This window comes from Anopheles marshallii (genome assembly GCF_943734725.1).
Source record: "Anopheles marshallii chromosome X unlocalized genomic scaffold, idAnoMarsDA_429_01 X_unloc_89, whole genome shotgun sequence".
NCBI lineage: Eukaryota > Metazoa > Arthropoda > Insecta > Diptera > Culicidae > Anopheles > Anopheles marshallii.
This window is the reverse complement of record NW_026525941.1, coordinates 50,001-57,500: the sequence shown is the minus strand read 5'-3', so window position 1 is coordinate 57,500 and position 7,500 is coordinate 50,001. Positions and strand designations below refer to the sequence as shown.

The 7,500-nt window shown below is 46.6% G+C and overlaps 1 pseudogene; it reads left to right on the top strand.

Annotated features, from left to right (window-relative positions):
• Nucleotides 1–2,158, top strand: part of LOC128717728 (large subunit ribosomal RNA) — a 7,033-nt pseudogene extending 4,875 nt beyond the window's left edge.
• Nucleotides 2,159–7,500: the final 5,342 nt, after the last annotated feature.

Here is a 7,500-nt window from a genome sequence, read left to right as displayed (position 1 = left end):
AGAAGACGACTGCTCCTGCAGCTGCGATTGCAGTGCCTGATTGCCGCCACAACCAAGCATCTGCGCCAACAGCTCCTGGTGGCTTGCCATCTCCTTTTCTAGCTCCTTGCGGAGACGTTGAGTCTCCTCTTGCCACTGGCGAGCCTGTTGCTTGTTCCATTGCAGCTCTTCATTAAACCGCTGCTGAGCCAGCTTTAGTTCCTCCCGGGCCAGCTTTCGTTCCTCGCGGGCCATGTTGTCATTGGCCTCCGCCCGCTGTCGCAGCATCACAAGCTCTTGCTGCAGCTCTTTACACATGGTTCGAAGCTGCTCGTTTACGAGGGTCGTTTCTTCGATCACCTTCCGCAGTTCGACCATGTCATTGTTCGTCGACTTCGTGGCCTTCACCGAAGCTCTTGTCAGCATGACCTTCGGCTCTACAGCCGGAAGAGACCGCCCCGGCCTTTCCTCCGTCGATTCCGCCCTTAGGCGCGATGTTCGAGTTGTCGCCATTTTAGAGACCCATGCAGGCCTTAGTGGTCAGGGGGGGTGTTTCCCTGCTTGCAGACGCCTTCCCGTATTTTTCGCAGTCGTTCCCGATTTTTTTCCCCGCGATTTCCAGTAAAAGTCGGGAATTCGAGCAGTTTCGAGCAGTTTCGAGCTCGACAAAAACTGTCCAAATCGAGCAGATTCGAGCTGTCGATGACCCCCCCCAGCTTACCAGAATTTTCTGCGTCTTTTTAAGTTTCGAGCAGTTTTTCGAGCAGAAACCGTCAATTTGAAAATTTGTCTGCGGGGGACTGCTCACCTTCGAAAATTCGTCAGCGGGGTCATGTGTGTCACTCGGGTGTCACAATCACAACGGTGAAAACCGCACACGAATCCGATAAAAACTCGCAAAGTTATTAACGATTTTCTAATAAATACCGTTGCTCGAAACCACGTGCTCCGGCGGTAGCACCCCTTGCACTTTTTTGCCACGATGTTTTTCGTCAATTTTCGTCCGATTTCCGTCCGGTTTTTTGCGTTAGCACGATCACGGGCACAAAAACTACCGTTTCCGTCCACTTCCGGCCCGATTGGACCGGATTTTTACGCAAACTCACGATACACACACACTGTTGTTGTTGTTGTTGTTGTATTTCTTTGCGCAAATTTGCCACTCCGTATTTCGGGCCGAATTTCACCGGCAAACACTGTCTATCACTCTTAATCGCTTAAATGGCGTCCAATCTCGCTTTTTCACCGAAAACCGCACCGAAAAAGGTCTATTTTGCCCGTTTTTATAGCGGAAATAGTTCCCCATACAAAATGTATGGGGAATGTTTTTTGCTTATTTTCCGTATTATCGCACCGATTTTCACGCGGTTTTCACTCGATTCACTTAAAACGTACACTTAACAACGGATTATAACTAAAATCCAGTCTCTCTAAACGATTTTTGCACACAAATTTTCCTTCTCACTGCGGAGCAAAACACGCCATGTCCAAACAGCTCGACTGCTCGAATGTCACCACCACAGGGATAACTGGCTTGTGGCCGCCAAGCGTTCATAGCGACGTGGCTTATTGATCCTTCGATGTCGGCTCTTCCTATCATTGTGAAGCAAAATTCACCAAGCGTAGGATTGTTCACCCTTTCAAGGGAACGTGAGCTGGGTTTAGACCGTCGTGAGACAGGTTAGTTTTACCCTACTGGTGTGTGCTGTATGCTGCTATCTTAACGGAATTCCTGTGCAGTACGAGAGGAACCACAGGTACGGACCACTGGCTCAATACTAGTTCGACCGGACTTTGGTATGACGCTACGTCCGCTGGATTATGCCTGAACGCCTCTAAGGTCGTATCCAATCCGAGCTGATAGCGCATCATAAACCCATTAGGTGATCGGAAGCTAGCGGGCTTAACAACCCTCTGAGATCCGTCGGTGCTGCCCCGTGCACACTGCCGTCTCATCCCCGCTATAGCACTAGACTGAGCCGCAACGGGCGGGTGCACGCTGCACGTGGAAGTACCTTATCACAGGGAACCCTGGTGGCTGTGCTCCCGTCGACCGTGGATACAACTAGTTTCGACACCTTCGACCGCCCGCAAACGACGGGACTACAGGCTGGGAGCTGCGAGTTGTAGAGATGCGTTCGCATCGATCCTCTCAGGCGACCCATGCTTGGTGGTGAAGTGGTTAGTTCGTGGAGTATAGGCTTGCTGCACTCGACAAGAGTGCTGCTTGCAAGGCTGTGGTGGTACGTATGGTAGTTGATGAGCATAGGCTTGCTGCACTCGACAAGAGTGCTGCTTGCAAGCCTATGGTGGTACGTGTACGGTAGTTGATGTGAGCATAGGCTTGCTGCACTCGACAAGAGTGCTGCTTGCAAGCCTATGGGTGGTGTGGTGTGTGGTGCATGATTAGCCTTTCAAGGAAGATGTGTCCTTGGGGCTAATCGGTTATTTTTATAAGTCCGGGAAACCTTTCTCGTCGGGATTCTTATCCTAAGCAACCACGAAAGCTTCCAAGAGTTGAAACATTGCCTATCAAGTAGGCCGTACCAGCCCATAGCAAACCAACCAAGATAATCTAACAGGCCAAGATTGGTTGGAGACTTCAAAATTTGGCTAAGTCCATGGCCACCATAAGCCATTTCTATCAAGAAGGCCACGAACAGTGCTTAGCAACCACGAAAGCGCCCAAGAGTTGAAACATTGCCCATCAAGTAGGCCGTACCAGCCCATAGCAACCCAACCAAGATAATCTAACAGGCCAAGATTGGTTGGAGATTTCAAAATTTGGCTAAGTCCATGGCCACCATAAGCCATTTCTATCAAGAAGGCCACGAACTGTGCTTAGCAACCACGAAAGCTTCCAAGAGTTGAAACATTGCCTATCAAGTAGGCCGTACCGGCCCATAGCAACCCAACCAAGATACTCTAACAGGCCAAGATTGGTTGGAGATTTCAAAATTTGGCTAAGTCCATGGCCACCATAAGCCATTTCTATCAAGAAGGCCACGAACTGTGCTTAGCAACCACGAAAGCTTCCAAGAGTTGAAACATTGCCTATCAAGTAGGCCGTACCAGCCCATAGCAACCCAACCAAGATACTCTAACAGGCCAAGATTGGTTGGAGACTTCAAAATTTTGCTAAGTCCATGGCCACCATAAGCCATTTCTATCAAGAAGGCCATGGACAGTGCTTAGCAACCACGAAAGCTTCCAAGAGTTGAAACATTGCCTATCAAGTAGGCCGTACCAGCCCATAGCAAACCAACCAAGATACTCTAACAGGCCAAGATTGGTTGGAGATTTCAAAATTTGGCTAAGTCCATGGCCACCATAAGCCATTTCTATCAAGAAGGCCATGGACAGTGCTTAGCAACCACGAAAGCTTCCAAGAGTTGAAACATTGCCTATCAAGTAGGCCGTACCAGCCCATAGCAACCCAACCAATATACTCTAACAGGCCAAGATTGGTTGGAGAATTCAAAATTTGGCTAAGTCCATGGCCACCATAAGCCATTTCTATCAAGAAGGCCATGGACAGTGCTTAGCAACCACGAAAGCTTCCAAGAGTTGAAACATTGCCTATCAAGTAGGCCGTACCAGCCCATAGCAAACCAACCAAGATAATCTAACAGGCCAAGATTGGATCTCAAAATGTTGCTAAGTCCATGGCCACGATAAGCCATTTCTATCAAGAAGGCCATGGACAGTTCTAAACAACCACGAAAGCTTCCAAGAGTTGAAACATTGCCTATCAAGTAGGCCGTAGCAGCCCATAGCAACCCAACCAAGATACTCTAACAGGCCAAGATTGGTTGGAGATTTCAAAATTTGGCTAAGTCCATGGCCACCATAAGCCATTTCTATCAAGAAGGCCATGGACAGTGCTTAGCAACCACGAAAGCTTCCAAGAGTTGAAACATTGCCTATCAAGTAGGCCGTACCAGCCCATAGCAACCCAACCAAGATACTCTAACAGGCCAAGATTGGTTGGAGACTTCAAAATTTTGCTAAGTCCATGGCCACCATAAGCCATTTCTATCAAGAAGGCCATGGACAGTGCTTAGCAACCACGAAAGCTTCCAAGAGTTGAAACATTGCCTATCAAGTAGGCCGTACCAGCCCATAGCAACCCAACCAAGATACTCTAACAGGCCAAGATTGGATCTCAAAATGTTGCTAAGTCCATGGCCACGATAAGCCATTTCTATCAAGAAGGCCATGGACAGTTCTAAACAACCACGAAAGCTTCCAAGAGTTGAAACATTGCCTATCAAGTAGGCCGTAGCAGCCCATAGCAACCCAACCAAGATAATCTAACAGGCCAAGATTGGTTGGAGATTTCAAAATTTGGCTAAGTCCAGATTTTTTTACCCTTCGGGAAAACAACCCTAGTTCACCAAGTTGAACGCGAAAAACTGTCCATAGGATACGCACAAAACGTTTATTGAGTTGGTCACCATATGTGGAAATTATGGTGAAAATAAGCCAAGTTCCGGAGTTTTTAACTCACACGAAACCACGAAAAACTTTCATTAGGAAAACTTGGTTGGAGCACCCTACTGCAGAACACACCGACATGGACGAAAGGGTTGACTGGCTAAGAGAAAAAATTTTTGCGGGACCACTCAAAACATCATAGTTAGACCTAGCAAATGATGAAAAGTGAAACCCGCGATCGATTGGAGAAACCTTATTTTACACTGAAAAATTCCACATAAGCAAAATTTGTATGGAGCACCCTACTGCAGAACACACCGACAGGGCCGGGAAGGAAGGCCCGGTCCAAGAAAAAATTTTTGCGGGACCACTCAAAACATCATAGTTAGACCTAGCAAATGATGAAAAGTGAAACCCGCGATCGATTGGAGAAACCTTATTTTACACTGAAAAATTCCACATAAGGAAAATTTGTATGGAGCACCCTACTGCAGAGCACACCGACAGGGCCGGGAAGGAAGGCCCGGTCCAAGAAAAAATTTTTGCGGGACCACTCAAAACATCATAGTTAGACCTAGCAAATGATGAAAAGTGAAACCCGCGATCGATTGGAGAAACCTTATTTTACACTGAAAAATTCCACATAAGGAAAATTTGTATGGAGCACCCTACTGTGGTCACCATCGGTCGAGTTGGTCGAGACGGGCAAAAAATTTTTTTTTCCATATCGTCTCAAAACATGATTTATGGACCTTGTAAATGTTGAAAAGTGAAACGAAATCACTTTTGGAGCGATGAAAATTTTGTATGGGAGGTCCCTACCCGGAACAAATTTTACTAGTAAAGTCATCATTCCGCGACGAGAAATTTGAAAATGGTCAAATATGGTTAAGATGTCATGTTCATTCCCTACTATGGGGGACCAGGTCGTCACGAAAAAATTTTTTTCTCGACCTGGTCAAATGTGGTTCTGCGACGGAGGTTAAACTAATATTGCATAATTTGGCCCAAAAACCCCCCTCTGTCAGAAAAATTTCCCCTTCAAGAGCGAAAGCAGACCACATAAGTTGAGCTTCGAGGTATCTGAAAGTTGAATATAGAGCGAGGTTCTAAGCGAAGGGATAGCTTAACGTTGAGCATTGAACGCAAAAAAGCTTAGAGATAAGCTTATTATATAACGATTGTGGTGCAGGACACAGCTTAACGTTGAGCTTTGAACGCACATGGCTAGAACTAAGCTAAGAGATACCTATAGTGGTGCATGGAACTGCTCACAAGTTGAGCTTCGAGAAGTCCAAAGGCAAAATGTAGAGCGAGGTTCTAAGCGAAGGGATAGCTTAACGTTGAGCATTGAACGCAAAAAAGCTTAGAGATAAGCTTATTATATAAGGATTGTGGTGCAGAACACAGCTTAACGTTGAGCTTTGAACGCACATGGCTAGAACTAAGCTAAGAGATACGGGTAGTGGTGCATGGAACTGCTCACAAGTTGAGCTTCGAGAAGTCCAAAGGCAAAATATAGAGAGAGGTCCTAGCAGCCTAAAAAACTTCTAGGGCCGACAGCTCACAAGTTGAGTTTCGAACGCAATTAGGCTACCCTGGTAGCCTTGATTTGAAAGCATTAAGGCAATGATATGGTAGAATGCCCGATCTTAAACCTATTGACAGAGAATGTGTACGAGTAAGCATAGATGTGGAGGAGCACATACCCTAAACAGTCCCGAAAGATGGTTAGCTAAGTGATGCATCACAAATGGACTTGGCGCACCAAGTTCACACTGAAACACACACGATCGCGTATATTAAAACCTGTTGTGTGGTGCATCACTAATAAAGTTTGGTGCGTCAAACGAACATGAGAGTTGAGCATATTGGGTATGTGTGATAACACACTTTGCACGACAATCGAGAAACCGCATAAGCTCAGTATAACACAGCAGGGGAAGATTGATGAAAACCAGAGCTAATACATGCAACAGGCCGGGAATGCTGCTTCTGAAGGTGGTAGGACCGGTGCACTTATTAGTTAAACCAATCGGCCGATTGAGTTGAAGTCTGGTACCGATCTTTCACTTGACTGTGCCCCATCAACTATTGATGGTAGTGTAGAGGACTACCATGGTTGTGACGGGAAGCGGGAATCAGGGTTCGATTCCGGAGCTAGTAGAGAGTGCCTGATAAAGGCCATGGTACACATCCAAATCAGGAAAGCAGCAGGAAACACTACCATACATTGCCAGGTGCATAGGAGGATTGCAAGCCCGTAAATTGCCCGATCATAGCCAGCGATGCTGAGAACGGAATTTATTCCTTCGATCGTCGTTGGTTCACATGTTTACTGATGGTTGTACGAACACCATACCCGGTGGTAAGTACAGTGGAGCTCGCCTTCACAACATAATGTTCACCAGTTGGACGCATAGATTGGAATAGCTCACATAGTGTTGGATTGCTGGAAACACACATTCCAGACTGCTCCGGTAGTCATGGAAAGGAGAGGATTGCAAGCCCGTAAATTGCCCGATTATAGCCAACGATGCTGAGAACGGAATTTATTCCTTCGATCGTCGTTGGTTCACATGTTTACTGATGGTTGTACGAACACCATACCCGGTGGTAAGTACAGTGGAGCTCGCCTTCACAACATAATGTTCACCAGTTGGACGCATAGATTGGAATAGCTCACATAGTGTTGGAAAGTTGAACGCACGTTGAAGACCGCTACTGTGGTCTTGGAAAGTAGAGGATTGCAAGCCCGTAAATTGTCCGATCATAGCCAACGATGCTGAGATCGGAATTCATTCCTTCGATCGTCGTTGGTTCGCATGTTTACTGATGGTTGTACGAACACCATACCCGGTGGTAAGTACAGTGGAGCTCGCCTTCACAACATAATGTTCACCAGTTGAACGTACAAGTTGGAATAGCTCACATAGTGTTGGATTGCTGGAAACACACAAAATGATACGAGTAAGGTTGCGTGAGTAAGGCACGTACACCTAAAGCGAATTATTAGAAGTGGTGATACGAAGTGTCTCGGTGGAGTGTGCTTGCACACAACAAGTTGGCCAAGAGAACCGGTGG